The sequence below is a fragment of the Mustela lutreola genome, chromosome 13 (genome assembly GCF_030435805.1).
Source record: "Mustela lutreola isolate mMusLut2 chromosome 13, mMusLut2.pri, whole genome shotgun sequence".
Lineage (NCBI taxonomy): Eukaryota > Metazoa > Chordata > Mammalia > Carnivora > Mustelidae > Mustela > Mustela lutreola.
The window spans coordinates 21,979,193-21,997,086 of NC_081302.1; the positions used below are offsets into that span (position 1 = coordinate 21,979,193).

At 35.2% G+C, this 17,894-nt stretch overlaps 1 long non-coding RNA gene across 1 annotated transcript; it reads left to right on the plus strand.

Moving 5' to 3' along the window:
• Positions 1 to 441: 441 nt before the first annotated feature.
• Positions 442 to 17,362, plus strand: LOC131813466 (uncharacterized). Its single transcript, XR_009346828.1, has 4 exons — positions 442 to 530; positions 5,208 to 5,292; positions 15,887 to 16,015; positions 16,964 to 17,362. It is a non-coding gene; the product is annotated as an uncharacterized LOC131813466 (long non-coding RNA).
• Positions 17,363 to 17,894: the final 532 nt, after the last annotated feature.

Genomic DNA, 17,894 nt, shown 5'->3' on the forward strand with positions numbered 1-17,894 from the left:
GATGCCCAAAATAATCACAGCCAGCATCACTGAACCAAAAGTAATGCCTTTTCTTAATGTTCAGAGGGAGATTTGTTTATCAAGGTACCACAGGAAAAATAGAATCTGAGCTTCCTTTAGAAGTAGGCCCACCCAGAAATGTCTGGCAAACATCCAACCCCTGTTTTTGTTTGTTTGTTTGTTTCTGGTGTACATATGTTGAAGAATGCAGTCAATGTTCAAGCTCAGGTAACAGGGAAATAGGCTTTGTCCCTAGTCTTCATTTTACTACAGTGGATTCACTGCTGGGTATGAGAATGCCCAGAGGAGAGGCCTGTGGGACTTTGGAAGGGATATCCCAGGTTGCACCTCAAGGGCGTCCATTGTCCTGTTGATGAAGTTCTAGAACCTAGGTGAGGTTCGATGGGCTGAGGTCCGGAGCTGATGACCAAGAAAGAATTCTTGAGACATCTTTGGTGCAAAATGGTGGTTTAATAAAGCACGGGAACAGGACCCGTGGGCAGGAAGAGCTGCTGCCCTGGGTTGTGAGGGTAGGCATCTTATATACCTTGCAGTTGGGGGAAGGTGAGGAGAAGGGAGGTTTCAATGGGAGTTTTCACCTGCTAAAGAGGGCCTACAAGGTGCCAGGATATCTGAGGCCTACTGGAGGCCTTGCCCTTGATCAATGTTGTCTTCAGACCAGCCATTAACATTAAGATAGTTGGGAGACTTTTTGGTAGGATGTCACAATCCTGCTATCAATCGTCTTTGTTAGTGAGATTTAGGACATTTGCAAGCCAAGGGAGACTCCTGTCTAGCAGGATTGTGAGCTCTGCAAGTTAACTATTTGCTTATTGTTCATGGCAGTTAGGGCTGCCTGAGGGATGCTACACATAGGACTGAGGGGGAGCAGATGGGGGGGTACAAGGCACCAGCTTTTGCTTTGTCCTCAGCCAGCCTCGTGCTCCCTCATCACCGTCATACCAGAGGTTTCTCTTTCTCTTCTCAGAATTTAGAATTTTTTCCAAATGATAAGAAGCCAGCTTTGAGTAAATGTACATTATTTGACTGCCCTCTGTATTAGATTTCTATTGATGTCTTCATGAACAACTACCAACCTAGAGGTTCAGAACAATATTCATTCAGCATCTCACAGATTTTGTGAATCAGAAGTCCACAGACAAAGCACCCAGTTCCTCCACTCTGGGTCTTACAAGACTGGTATTAAGGTGTCAAGAGGGCCAGTTTCTTTTTTAGGTGTGTAGGGATGAATCTATTGCCAAATTAATTCAGATGTAGTCTCCCCCATTGTATGTCTCCCCCACTCCACCACGGCCGTCAGTGTGTGTCTCACCTTTGCTCCTAGTGGTGCTAACACTGTCATGATGAATCCATTCACTGCTTTAGGGTTGCTTTTGTTGGCCTACAACCTCTCATTCAGCCAGGTCTGGGTATTCCCATTTAGCCCAATGATTTACCACAGCCCAAGGTGGTGATTGGATCCAATCCAAGCAGGATTAGGGAAGCCCAATTTAAAATCTTTCCCACTTTCCCATATATATGAGACACTGAGGTGATAGCATGGAACTCCTTTGATCTGGTGAGCATTCTGGTGAGAGGTACCAGCACCAGCCCACGTCTTCTCATCAGTGTCTGGGTCCCATTTATGTGGTCCCAAGGCCCTTCCTTCCCAGTTTTAGATCTGGCCAGGCAGACCTTTGTTTCCTACAGCCCCAGGCTTACCTGCAGCTACTTTGCTGCTCCCTTTTTCTTTTCAATTCTCTTGTATGTTTAGCCATTTACAAATATTGAACTATCTTTGTTTAATAATTAGTGTGGTTTCTTGTCTTCTGACTTGACACCACTTGGCTTACAATGGGAGAGTAGGGCTGTGCTGCTATTGCCTGAGGTCTTGCTTTCTACACACAGGGTCCCAGTTGTGAAGCAGTGACAGGGAGGGCCTGGCCAGCTACCCAAGCTTTGTCTTTCCTCACTCACAACTGCTTGACCATTTGCCTCAGGAAAATAAATTTGTGTTTCAGTGGCTGTTGTGATACCTTTAAAAATAAAGTTTTAACATATTCCACCAAAAAAAAAATGTGTTTCATGAATAACATTGTTTTCTTCATTATGGTATCTTTTCCCTGATGGATAGATAAATTGTCAAATGACAATTTTATACTTCAATGAAATGTGATCGTTATCTACATTATTTACTTATTTTAAGTGCTTTAAATGTGCAGTTGCTTGCTAGTACTTTTATGTTTTAAGAATGTTGAGATTTAAAAAATAAAGGAGCCAAATATTTAAAAATAAAAAAAACACAGCAAGGTTTTTTTTTTTCCCAGTAATATACAAATTTACATGCAAAAGTTGCATTTATTGATAGTGAGTTACTTTGCCAAATCTTTTATTCCACTAAGTAAATGGTTTGCTATTATAGAAAGTAATTTATCTGTTAAAATACCACTTACTGACATTGACTATTTCTAGAATAATCATACAAGTAGTTTTGGATAAAAGCACTTCCAAGTGCAATTATTAATACTGAACATTTGTTCATTTGGAAAGGCATTTTATTTTAAAGCACTGTATGGAAGGCAAGTGTGGCCTTTCAGCTATGATTAACCATGGTATAAATTACAAGTAATAAAGTTTAATTATGTCATATTTATGCAAAATAAGGTAATTGAACATACATCCAAGATATTCGCATTATGAGAAAGTCAAAGTCATTTAGAGCAATCTGAATTATTTTTTTTTATTTCATGAGATGTTAGAAATAAGAATGGAAATTTAAATTGTTTCTTTAGCATGCAAGGCAGATATATAAATAACTGTTATGAGCTTGGATTAAATGCAAGTTTGAATTATTTGACTTAAAAGAAAATAAAAACTATATACATATGCACACACAGACATGAAAATAAAATTTACCTCTTCTATTCAAATTATATCTCCTGTCATACTTTTAATTGCAAGCCTCAAAAAATCTGTCCTACAGAACATGAATAAGGACAACGATAGCTTAACTTCTTACTGGTGGAGAAAAGAAACACATACACATATGCACACAAACACACGCACACACACAAGTACACACCAGGAGTTTGTGTTAGCTTATACATCAGGGAACATAATCAGAGTGTGGCTCAAACTCTTCCTGCTGTTAGACAACAAATCCTATTTATTTTTTGACTTGATTGTCCGCTCTGTTTTTGTTGCTCTTCCAAGACTTTGGCTAGATTCTGGAGTTCTCGAGCCAATTAGGGTAGACAGCCAATTGAGGTCTTATGGTTTGAAAATATTCCCTTAGAATTTATAATCATACCTATAGAAACCTGGATTACAATTCTATTCTTCTGATATAAAAACTGATAATAATTTTTCTCCCTTCCCCACCCCCACAAAAATATGTGCTGATTTTATACATTAATTTTGTGGAAGTCCTTAAGACTTAATTTAATCCTTAGAGCAAAGGAGAAATGGCAAGAAAAATATGAATCACAGGTTCTCAGAATGTCTGCATATTTGCTTGCCTTCTCTTTGTTAGCATAAGATCAAAGAAAAGAAAAAAAAACTATAAAATTTCAAATCTGTATTTACTGATTGAATTTATCTTTTTCTTTTTTCAATTTAAAAGATGAAATGTTTGATTCAAACATTTGCTTATTTAGCAATCTGTGGGTAGACAAAGAGTGTACCTAAGAATCTATCTTGGATTTTTTTTTAAGGGTTTTATTTATTTATTTGTCAGAGGGAGACAGAGAGTACAAGCAGTGGGAGAAGCAAGTAGAGGGAAGAGCAGGCTCCCTGCTGAGCAAGGAGCCTGAGGCAGGATTTGATCCCAGGAACCCAAGGTAGATGCTTAGCTGACTGAGCCATCCAGGCATCCCTCTATCTTGGAATTTTGATGAATTCTCTCTCCCTGGTATACTATGAAAAGTGTATGTGCATAAAGGCCTTTATTCCTGGAAAAAAAAAATAGTAAGTAAGAAGGACCTTGCTTTCAAAAATGTACTTTGGTAAAAGATCCCAGCAGAGCCTCCACCATATTCATAGCAATATTTTATTTTAGATTGTATTTATTTGAGAGAGAGAGGGAGAGAGTGCCCAAGCAGGGGGAGGGGCAGAAGGAAAGGGACCAGCTGAGTCAGTGCTGAGAATGGAGCCTGATGTGGGGCTCAATCTCAGGCTCTGAGATCATGACCCGAGCCATAATTGAGAGTCAGTCACTTAACTGACTGAGCCACCCAGGTGTCCCTGTTCTGAAGAATACTGACACTCTGAAATCATCGTCCCCCTGCTACAGCACGGTAGGAAATCTATATTCAGTCTTCAACTCACAGTTTGGAATCCATTATTTTATCTCTGATTCATTTCTCATTTCCTGAACCCAGTATCTGCTCCTTTAGATTCACACTCAACAATACCGTTCCTCAACTTGATTTTTTTTTTCTTTGAATGTCTCTCAGCTCCTATTTTATCAGTCCAAATCAAATACCGCAACACTCCTCAATTTCAGCTCTGAGTCTGGATCTCGAGCCTCTGAACTGTTGGGGAAATATAATTAAAGACAAAATCTTTTCCCACCCCAGAAAACCTTTCCACCAAGTAGGAAGAGAAAGAAAGTGGTTTTCTTGTTGGATAAGCATTCAACCAGAATGTGATGTGCATCATAGACAATGCACTAAGAGATTGCAAAGACTGAAAGAAATCACACCCTTTTCTATAGCCAAGCAGATACAATTCTACATACATGTTATACTCAATATAAATAAGAGCCAGTCCAGAAGTCAGCAGACTTGGCAGCACCACTGGGGACACTGAGTGCATTTGTACTCTACCTGGTAAGAAGGGTCAATCTCTGTTAGCTAAGTGGCTTTCACCAGGGTAAGAACAGACTTTATGGCAGGAGGTAGGTAGACCTGCAATTGGAGGAAAGTTCCCACTCAAATTTGGCATCTTCCTTCCCACCTACTTTGATTTCAAAGAGATCATCCCAGGTCCTACAGAAAACATTCCTGGGTCTTAAAATTGAGGAAAGGCTGATATTGCTTTTAAGGATTTACACACATTTCACAGAGCAAAACAAAACAAAAAACACACCTTACACTTTCAAATGTCTAAAGCAAATAAGAAAAGGGAAGTGAGGAAAGGGTGAGGGGTCTCTTCCTTTATTTCCAACCAGAAGATTTTATTTTTCCTATTTGTATTTACTGTTACAGTATCAGTATCATGGCCATGAGTGTCTTGTGGATATCTTACAAGAGCAAAGGCTGAATGATAGGACCCTCCAAGATTTTCTGGTTTGTGAGTATTCAGAATAAGGACTCTATTTTCAATAAGTAACTAATAACTCTAATGGGAACATGGTCAGAGGGATGGAAATGCTCTTCTACATCCTACAGAATATCGTTTGAAGCTCCATTGTGACCATCTCTCTTGGAGGATGGAAATTAGGAAAGTATAGCTTAGGAAGTTTCCCTAAATAAAATTTAATAATTCTCCCATCTTGCAAAAGAGAGGTGACAACTACATTATCTTACTGTAGGAATAAGATGAGTAGGGTGTTTTATTTTAAAATGAGTTGTTAATACGTAATTTTATATTGATTGGAGTGATCTGTCCAGAGAATTTATGTATTATTAAATTTTAAACCCCTAAGTGATATTTCTTGATCCAGGAATACCTTTCAACTACCTATTTCAACTAACCATTACCCAACTAAAGAGGGCTCATGGGACCAGTGAAAAAAAGGGGCTCCTAATTAAGGGCTATTTTAAAACAGGCTTGATATTAAGGGAAAAAGTGTTGGGGTTGATAAAGAAAGGGGAAAAATACTATAATGTTTTTAGGGCTTGTTCATTTATAAAAAGCACATAAATGGAGATCTGGCAATGGCCAAGAGAAAAACTTTGTTGTTGCAATCTCCTGCTGTCCATAATTCTCCTTTCTTCACACAATGGGGCATTTTTCTTGTGTCTATTTTATTCTAAGTTCATGTCCACTTTAGGGCCTATACACATTATGTTCCTAGCAAGAAATATTCCCACTCGCCTCATTTAGGCCTTTCCTTAACGGTTGGTTCCTTACCAAGCCATTTCTGCTAACTATCATAACCTTTCCAGGGAACCTGGGCGGCTCAGTCAGTTGAGCGTCTGACTCGATTTCAGCTCAGGTCATGATCTCAAGGTAGTAAGTTCAAGCCCAGTGCTGGGCTCCCTGCTCAACAGTTAATCTGCTTGATAATCTTTCCCTCTGCTGCTCCCCACCCTTCTCTAAAATAAATAAATAAATCTTTAAAAATAAACAAAGTAGCCTTGCCACCATCCCATAACATTTCCTCCATTTTTCTCTTCAGCACTCATTATGTCCTCAATTATTTCATTTTTAGATTTGTTTTGTCTTCTCAATTAAAATACAATGCCTGAAAGCGTAAACTTTGTATAACCTGTTCATACTGGATCTAGGAAATATTGCTCAGAACAGAGCCTGGGAAATAAAAATAAATGCTCAAAACAATATAAGATGGTATACAATATGAATCCTGAGAATGGAGAGGTAGAATTTGGAAGAGGGGCAAAATTAGTGAACTGAGTATTTTAATTGTTCCACATGTAAAAACTGGCCCTTTAAAAGCATCTTTTAATATCTTTTGCATTAGAGTGTTTAATATAATTGAATTATGTAGGTGAGATAAGAATAGAAATGAAGCTATTCCACAACATCCATCTGCTGCTTGTTGCATCTGAAGGCAGCATGAAAAAGTTTGTGACGTCTTTGGCTCCGCCTTCTTTAACCCATTCATGCTATCAATACTCCAGCATACATGGTCATGTAATGGGAGTCATCAGTTGGTAGACCTGAATGATCTGGGTTAGTTTTCAGTTTCCAAGTCACCTGTTAATGGCTTGATGTTCCTCTATTTTTGTTGTAAATATTTAGAACTATGTAATCTTTCCCTCAGTATTTATCAGTACTAGTCTAGTGTCAGACAAGTAATAAACAAGTGTCTAGTGTTAGACAAGTAATGAGTATTCACTAGGCATTTGCCACCAGATTGAAAGAATAAACTAATGAAAAATAAAAAAAAAATTTGCCATGAAAAATTAAATTTAGAGTGTGTAAAAGTCCACAACAAAGACTGACATGATGCGGAAGGGCATTAGATTCTGGAATGTGAAATTATTAATGGATTAGACTATGGAATGTGGAAATCTGAATTGGATTAATGCACCTGAGAATGTTTGTCTACATTTCTAGCTTTTACTTACATGGCAACATATTGTATTGGGTCAATCTGTGAATCAGTCAACAAGCATTCAATAAGCATCTTCTGAGACAAGTTTCTTCTCTGTACTGGGTATGCAATGATACTCAAGGGGGACAGTATGGTATAAAGCCCCAATATGAATATAAGCATTTTTGTCCAAGCTCCACTGATGGTGGTCTTTCTAGATAACTGTTCTTTGATAACACACACATAAGCATGCACAACTTACACTATAGTAGACCAACCGATTGTGCTTTAATCCAAAGCATTTTTACTCTATTTTTAATTAATTCAGAAACTTTAGTAAAAACAGAACACTGAAGCTGTCTTGCATTTTCTGAATTACACTTATCAATCAAACCTTTAATCACATATTCTCAAATTTTGATGAAAAGAAATTATAGCAAAGAATAAAGTGAAGAAAAATAATAAAGCAGATGAAAATATGCCTAAAAATTGTAATCATTTTTTCTGTGATTAGGTGTTTCAATTCCTAATAATGTTTCCTAGTAAAGATTTTAGAAGAAAAAGAATGTATTTTAATAATATAAAACATTCTTAACCATAAGTGACCCTTAATCTCACAAAACAAACTGAGGGTTGCTGGGGGGAGGGGGTTTGGAAGAGGGGGGCGGGTTATGGACATTGGGGAAGGTATGTGCTATGGTGAGTGCTGTGAAGTGTGTAAACCAAGCGATTCACAGACTTGTACCCCTGGGGATAAAAATACATTATATGTTTATAAAAATTTTTTTAAAAAGTAAAAAAAAATTTTTTTTTATATAATTCAGGATCGGGAACTTTATTTCTTGAGAACACATTTTTAGGTTAAAACAACTATCAAAACCACCTCAGCAACAATATGATGGTCTTTGTCAATCCTCTAGCAGAGTATATCACTGCTGTAGTGAGCACGATCTTGTGGGATAACTGATTAAAAAATCTAATTAATTAAGAAACCTGCAGGAGGGTCACCTGGGTGGCTCAGTGGGTTAAAGCCTCTGCTTTCAGCTCAGGTCATGATCCCAGAGTCCTGGGATCGATCCCTGCATGGGGCTCTCTGCTCAGCAGGGAACCTGCTTCCACCTCTCTCTCTCTGCCTACTTGTGATCTCTGCCTGTCAAATACATAAATAAAATCTTAAAAAAAAAAAAAAAAAGGAAGATGCAGGAGTTACTTCTTTACTATTTTTCATGTTTTCTGTCACTCCTTAAATATATTTTATAAACTGAGAGAGTTAGTTGAGATCAAAACATGGAATTCTCCTTTGGTGCTGATAACATGATGACATTAATGTATTAAACTGACCCTAGCCAGGACAAATTCTAGCCTCAGCAATGAGAGGATAAATACACATCTGAATGATACAAACCAGTGGCTGCAGGAAAAACAGCAACATCTTTGATATATTCTGTCATGTGTCACAAAGTTGAATATCTAGTAAAGCACAGATATAGAAAATGCCAAATTCACTCTTTCCTCTTCTTTTGTTGATCCCTTAAAAATACTTAAAACACTAAATTTCAGCATGAGACTGTAATATTTACAATTTTCTTGCAGTCATTATGATTTTCAGCAAAATCATCAGTAATAGCTGATATATGTTCAATACTTAGTGTTTACTACTCATTGTGCATTGTATACATTTATCTCAAACATATACATTATCTCAATTAGTCATGGAAACAGGCCTGTAGCAATACTTATCATCCCTGTTTCTCACACTAAGAAACTTAGAATCAAAGGAAATTCCAGGTCACCTGTCTGATCAGTGGTTTACTTACTCTAAGATACTCAGCTCTAAACATTCTATGTCAGTTGGTCTAGGTATCCAAAATTTCAGCTTTGTCTTTCTTGTTGTATCAACAACTTCAAACAATTAAAAAGTAACATACGTGCCATCAATAATAACGTGATTACATCACTGTATTGTGCATTGGGAAAATAGAGATTAATCAGACTTAATTACAATCCATAATTAAATCTCTGACCAGGGAAACACACTTGCAAGCAAGTTATTACATTCTACTGCTTTAAGTGATCAAAGAGGCATAGTCAAAGTGCTATGAAAGCAACAAACGAGCAGTGCTCAACCTTCTCTGGCGCAGCAGGTTTTGATGGACAGCCTGGGCGGGAGAAACACCATGCCTACAAATATATGAACCTAGATGGGCGTGGAGAACTGGACGCTGATGTTGCCTTGCTGGATCCATCTTGGAGATGATATGCTACAAGTGTTGGCTAGTAGCAACTCACAGCTGTCTTTTCACCAGTGAGTTGGCCCTTGTGCCTTACCAAATAACCCCCCACCCACCAGAAGCTGCAGGCACAGCTACTGCTGGGAGAGGCAGACCTCCTCAACCCGTGGCTGAATGACATATAGGCTACACATTTCTTTCCCTTTTCATATAAGGAGCAGGAAGTCTGTGGTACAAATTGTGCTCCAAAACTTTCAGGTAATTCAGTTTAATTTATCCCCAGCTAAGAACACATTCTTGCTTAGTGTGCCACCACTCTTGATCTCTTCTGTTTCATTCACTCCCTACCTTCTGAGAGTGTTCCTCTGAATAATTTGAGAGTTTCTCCCTCAGACTCTGCTTCTAGGGAACCCAGTCAAAGATATAGGGCTTCACACCCAGGCAGTGCATAGAAATTAAACTTCAGGTGTAGTCAGGGTAGTAGGAGTAGGGGAGGAAGTCAAATGAAAGAAGTAGACAAGTAACAATGTCAAACCTAATATTTTCATGTAACTTGTGTGTGTGTGTGGGGGGGTGGGTGATCATAAAGTTCTTTTTGGCAAATCTTATCTTCTTCAGCTGTGTATCTTTTCCTGCCATATCCCTTCAGTCTTAAATTGGTCCCACATGGGTCCCACGTCTCATACCTAGAGTAATATACGTCACATAGTACATACTATAAGTCTTTTAAAATAAATGAACAAAGATGTGGGATTCTGAATGTAATAATGATCTCATCAAATTTTGTTTATCTACCACAGTATTTGACAAAATATTTTATGTAAACATTTCTTACCAGTTTTCTCTGATATGTTTGAACATAGTCAAGGACAACTGTCATAACAGACAATTATGCTTTTTGGACATGGCATTACTTTAATGGAACATGGCAAATATAATGGTGCAATTGTCACAAAATCTAACTCAAACTGATTTACTCAAAAAAGGCAATTACCATATTATTTAAATGAAAAGCCAAGAATTGTCATCAGTTCTGTCTTTTTTTTTTTTTTCTTCATCAGTTTTGTCTTAATCTGGGTATCAGACACTGTCATCAGAAAGAGTATTTTTTCTTTATCTCATTCTTTTGCTTTTCTCTAGCATCAAGTGACAGCAGAATTTCTGCCCTCAGACCCAATCCTATATCCTCCTAAGTATCAGGCTAGCAGAATAAAAGCATTTCTATTTTAGTATATTATCGTACAGTTATCATGTTTACTTTGCTTACAAAGTAGGTAATATATCTATTTCTTAAATAGCCATTGTGTCCAGGAGATGGTTGTATACAGATTTACTAATACTATGTCATCTGGTATCCACTATTAAAAACGCTGTGCATAGGAGGATTTGGTTCTTGGCTTGTTTAAATGTGGATCACACGTCCAAAGCCTGGTGCTACAAGAAGACCCTTTTTTTCACATAGCTTACGAGAGTGGGCATATAGGAGACATTTCCAAAAAAGGAATTAAGGATGATAGGTAGGCCCAAAACCAAAATATTCTGTTACAGAAATGATATTTATGAAGAATAATTTAATACTTAGTCGATGCATAAAAAGTGAACCTAGAAATTACACTAAATTACAGAAAAGAATAAAATTAATAGTTAAGAATAAAAATTATGCTTTAAAATTTTATAAATGCAAATGAAGATTTTAAAAATGTTTAATGGAACATTCCCTAATGAAACTCAAATGATTAGAGTGGCATATAAAATCTTTATCTTTGAAATTATGTAAAGTTATAAAGTATCTACTTTGGATAAGTCAATTTTGAATAAATTGATGGGATAATTGATATAATCACTAACATGGTAATATATTCTTTAGTATTAACCTTTTTATTAATAAAACACGGATAAAAGAAAAATATACAAAATAAAATATAGCACAATAAATTTTAATGAGGTGACAATATTAGTAGTCATTAATGTTCATTGCTAGATCCACTAGTTTGTTGGAAGTTGACAACTTGTAATATTCTGATCCTATCATATGCTTTTACTTAGGTATGGAATAATTTTATAAATAATCACTTATTCTTATCTATTCTTTGATTATGCAGTGATAAGTGTCAGAAAAAAGACTATAAATATTTCATTTGTGTATTTTGATCTCCATATTTGAAGATATTAAAAAGGGTGCCTATAATCCTATAGAGGTTTTAAAATATTTTAATATCATTATAAACTGATAGATTTGAACACATCTGATACATTTTAATGCATTGCAAATTTTATTCTTAATGGGCTCAAATGGTGTTCTTTGACAGCAGAAACCTTTTCAAGCTGGCTTTCCAGCCTTTGACAGTATCTCAGTAAACATTAATAGCTTTTTGATATCTGATTTAACAGGAAACTCAGGTTAATCTTACATATTTATTTTCACCCCAGAGCTGGAATTAGTCATTTCTCCTAAAAAGCACTACTTTTTTTAAAGTACAAGATGTTGTGTTATAACCAGAATTAGATCACTGGGAATGCTCATTTGCTACTAGGTTGGTCAATATTTCTAGGCTGTTTCAGTGTTTACATATAGGAAAAATATATAAAACACACACACACACACACAAACACAGGACATTTGTGTGTTCATAAAGCTTCAACTGAAATAATGAACTACTGGGTTTTTACTGAAACACTTCTATATTAAATCTGTATCTCCTTTTCTCCACACTGTGACTCCTGCCTTTCAAGGATACAGGGGTTGCAGAGTTAGAATTTCCCATAAAATACACACACTAAAGCAAATTGAAGAATAACAATATCACTACTCTAATTTTGTTTCAGAAAGATGCTCTAGGGAAACAGAACAAATAAGACAATAGGATAGATTGATAGATAATTGGTAGATGTATAGACAGATATATACGTATATTAAGATGTATATTAGGATGGAGATTATACACACACACACACACACACACACACAGAGGAAGAGAAAGAATAATTTTTAGGAATTAACCTCAAGCAATTTAGGATGCTGGCCAGTCTGAATATACAAAGAGCTCCTGTATACTCCACATCCAATTTCCTATATATTGGCAGCTTATATTGTTATCGCATATTTGTTACAATTAATGAATGAATATTGATATTATTGTTAGAAAAAAAATAGTCAGGTGCATGCACTTTTTCAACCTTTAGTCAGCTGCAGAGAAACGGGTCTTGAGCCAGGAACACTTCCTTGCCAAGAGATAAAGAGCCCACACAGTCTGTGTTGGGGTTATCATGTTGTGTGAGAATATCTCTTTTGTTTAAGGCACAAGGTATATTGCTTCATTCTACTAAAAGAAAAATATCAGTGGCCCTCAAACAAGCCCCTAGTTTCAATATTTTAGATGTCCCAGAGAGGCATGAAGATCCTTCTATGGCAACAAGAGAGGGGTGCACAGAGACCCATTGCCCTATATCAGGCACGAAAGAGACCCACTTGTCCTGAGGGACCTATGCCCCCTATTGAATTTGATCTTGTTCTGCCTCTTCTCTATATAAATAAAGCATTATCCTAGCCAGTGCTTGATTATATTGTTTTCCTTGATGATTCTGATACCAATATGCAATGTGTAGCACTGTTAGACTTTTATTCCTGGTGATTGGCACAGTGATAATTTTTTATATTTTCCACATAGTTGGATTCCTCCCTTGGAATCAATAACTGGTGCATGGCATCATTCTTGACAATTATTAGCTAAAGCCCACACTTTATTCAGAGTTTCTTAATTATTTTATAATGTCATTTTGCTATGCCAAGATTCCAGAATGTACCAAATTACATTTAAGCCCATGTCTCCTTAGACCCCTCTTAGATGTGGCAGTCTCTAAGACTTTCTCTGTTTTCAGTGACTTTGACAATTCATGAGTACTGGGTAGGTATTTTGTAGATTGTAGCTGAAATGAAGTCAGTCCTATGCTTTTCCTCATGATTAAACTGGGTTTATGGGTCACTGGGAAGAAGACCACAGAAGTAAAATGTCTTTCTCATTATATCATATCAAAAGCATACACAATCAACATGACTTATGGTTGGGGATGTTAACCTCAATCTCACCTGACTGAATTCATTAGTTTTTTCCCTTTCTGGGGTTCTTCTTCTTTTTTTCTCTCTTTCCATACAGTATGGAAAGAAGTCACCATATACAGCCAATCCTTAATGAGAGAAAAGTTGAGAGCCACTTTACTCATATTATTTACTTATTTATCAATTATTTGCTCACATCAGTATAGGTTCATAGATACTGACTTTGTACTTTGGGTTATAATGCAATGCCACACTAATTTGTTGTTCAAATTGTCCAGCTTTGGTCAAATGCAACTCTTTCTTGATTTCTTATTTCCTTTGATATACATATACATACTTTATATTGTAAATATTTCCTTAATTTATGTCACTAAAAGATACTCCAAGCTTATATTGTATATTCCTTGCTCCAGTCCTGGAATCAGCCATTTTTCTAAAACCCCTAGTTTATTTCACCAGAGAATGATATAAGAAACAAAATTCTGCAGACTATAGGTGTTTGATGTTGTTGGGGTGTCATTTCCTTTAGGCCTTCTACATAAGGAAATATACATGTGTATACTAACCTGTGAAAATACACATAACCAAAAATATTTTGTATGTATCAATCTGCATGTATATTAGCCTGAGTTTATACTGATGTCTTCAACATTAATTTCCAATTGATCATTGAAGCTTATTTGTAATCTCTCACTCTGATCAAGAAACATGGCTGTAATTAGTATAACTTGTCTATTTTTTCATATTTTAGTTATAAGAATATGCATTATTCAAATATCTTTTTTATTACAGATATGTGGAGACACCACTTACCCTGTCTGGTTTAACCTTATGGATTGTAGCTTCTGTGGCACCTTCTTTTTTTTTTTTTTTTTTTTGGATAGTGGATGTTTAATTAATATTTATTAGATTGTCATTCTTAAGTCAGATAGCAGCTCATATTATTAAAATATATAGCCAAAATAATTTTTTAAATATGATTAAAATAAAGGTAAACTATCAGGTAATGTGTGTAAATTTTCTACAAATGGACTTAATTTATATAATGCTAATAGGATCATGTTGTATGCCTCAAAAAGATAAGTAATGGTTTTTGATAGTCATAACTTGCTAAAGCTTAAAAGTAGTATTGAAACATGATTGTAATATCTCATGAACTATGCAAATATATTTATTTATTATATAACTATGCAAATATATCTATATATTCAATATCACTTCACTTTCTTATGTATTAAGAAAATTTCACATTACTTGATTTAGTAAAATTGTACAACAAAAATTATATTTTCTTGTAACTCTTCCAACTTCACTGCTGATTATTTGCTTATATTACAGTTGACATAAATGTTTTATCATTGCCTTTCAGGTGAATTGAGTCTGTAGGTAGCCTGAATCTGTCAAAATGATTTTGATAAAAACTAGGTTTCAGAAAGTTATTTTTTCCTATCTAATTCTTTTCTCCAGATGCTTCTAAAATAATAAATATGCTCCCTGGAGATAATTAACCACAGCGGGATTTTAAGACATAATTATTTGAAGATCTATAACATTTTCAGATTGATCTTTTAAAGTGATGTTACTTGTATTGTTTCAAGATACATCTTATCTCAAGACTTATACTGCCTGACTTATAAATAAATGTATGACTATTTGTGTGAGGAATATGAAGTCATCTGTGGATTTTATTGTGATTATATATATATGTATGTCTACATATATATATATAAATCTACAGGATCTATTATACAAAGAACATGCTCTAAATTTAGATGGTTTAAAAGAATGAATTTGAGGAAATGGTTAGCGACTGTAAATAGATATTTTATTTAGTCTGAAATGTCCAAATAATTTTTTATTACCATCAATAAACTTAAGTATATTTGCAGTTGTTTACTTGGTTTTTTATGCTTATGATTTTTAAAGGATATGTTCTGATTAGACTACATCTTTATTTGCAGAATATTAACAGCTAATGAATGCAGAAGCAAAATCAAATTAACAAAGTCAACATTTTGGAAAAAACTAATGAAATAAGTGATTTAGGAAAAGAACATGAATAAGTGCTAAAAAATGTAGGTCAAATATTAGTGAGGCAAGCTCTCTTCACAGCATGATAAGGTTAATTCACCGATTGTTTGCTGGTCATAGGAAAAAAGTAATTTTGTCATCCAGGAATCGGGTGTTTAGTAACTGAAGTCACCAACAAGATTAACTTCCTGAGTCTTGGGAAAACCAAATGTTTTATAACTCCTGATTGGCGTAACATAAAGTACACAGCATATGATTTTTTTTTTTTTTTGCAAAAAACAAATGGAAAAATAGTATGTAAGTTTTAACTTAGAGTTAACAATGAATATTATTTCTCCTTTTCAGATTTCCATAGAGGACGCTTCTGATGTCACTACTCTTCTCATTGAAAGTATCACTAGGAAACCCAACTGTTTTCCTTATGCATCCTCCATTTTCACTTCCCCAAGGTATGAGAGACATACATCTTAAGCAGTAAGTATATACCATCTTTACAATGATATTTCCCCTAGAGTCTTTTTCCTTTAAACCGTTTTACAGTAAGTGTTCTGGCCCTGCCCCACCCACCAGGGAGATTTTTCTCGAAATACTTGGGTGAGACCCACCATTATTTTACTAATTCTTCTACAACCAAGCATGTAGTTTAATTTTGAAGTGCAAAATAATAGCCCAAGCTTCTTTTTGTAATTCTGTTCTTGCTAGATGGGCCCTTGATAGAGCTTATATGTTGATATTGCTTTGGCTTTGTATGTGTCCTTTGTCAACCCAGACCCTAGAGGTGGGAAAACACTGGTTTGCAGCCCTATGTTTATGGATTTGCATCCTCCAATATAAATTATAGTTACATTTGCTTCCCTTAACCCTATGCTTAGCATGAAGTGGGGATTTAATAAATAGGTTTTGTTGCGACAAATGGATTCTAGTTTTTCATCATAAAGAACCTTGTAACTGTATCTATTTAATCATTAATCTCTCAGTTACATTATACAGGGATAAAACATAGTTATTACAGTAAAGCCTTTGGGAATAGTCTTCTCTGGTTAATTTCTGGTCCTCTATCATATTAGATATAAATTTACTTTGTTTACTTACTTTGCAGAGATTTGTTATGAGTAAACAAAATAAGACATGTAAAATTTCTCATATTATATCAGCTACAGAATAATTATATCAGATATAGTTTGAGAAATTTCTATACACCAACCCTCTACTCAATAATTCACTTAGGTCATTTCTCTAAATTTCAACTGTTTGATAGAGGTCCTATTATTATTGTCACTTTACATTATACAGGTGATAAATTAAATACAAAGAAATATTCAGTAATTTTTTAAATCCTACATCTAGTAAGTCACTTGCACAGCCCCTTAATCATTACCCTATACAGTTTAATAAATATTCCCTCTTTTTCTTTTTGCTTAGGTTCAAGTTCTGTGCTACATGCTGATGATACAAAAATCAGTAAGAAAAAATTGCTGATATTCTAGTAGAGAAAAAGAATATACCGAAAAGACTCAAATTTTATATCAGTTCTGCATCTGTTTTTGGTACTTAAATTGGATATTGGCAGAAAACACACTATTCCCTGAAGGCAGATTATATCTCAAATTTATTCATATGCAATTCTAGGTAATTATATCACATTCCAATTTCAAGTAAAATTACTAACATGAAGTATCATGTTTATTTTGCCATCAAAATAGGTGCCTATCTTTATCACAAGGAAGCAAGATTTTACTTGGTTTGAAATATGTCCACATAGACACAGCAAAATGGATCAAACCTGAGAAGACAAGAAAGGGGAATAGATGTTGAGAGAATTTTTAAATTCAGGCTCATACTGCTTCATAACACTATAAAATTGCCTAAACTCTTTAACTTGCATGCTATTTTGAAATTCGCAGAAAACTTTTTAGAGGAGTATTAATTGTGGACGAATTAATGAGTTAGTAATTTATAATTCCTGAATTTACTTACTAGTAATAGATGTGAGTGTTAGCAATAGATGGACGGTAAAGGAAATTCTGCTAAAGGTTCAAGTGTTATTGACTGGCTGGTATACGACCAGTTACTTTGGAAAGGCACACATTGATTCTGCAAACACAAGGATAAAGATAAAATCTTCTAATAATTATATTTTAAGGATAGATCCAGAGGTTAATAAAGGTAAACCAGTGTGTTGACTCATCTATAGTCTGGTACATTGGTATGTAGAAATTATACAAATTTGTATCATTTGCAATAGAGAAAATAATTCAGATATATTTAGTTTTAAATTGGTAAATAAATTTTATGGTGGGGTATTCCAGAAATGGGGGAAATTAAAAAAAAATTCAAAGTACATGGTACGTTC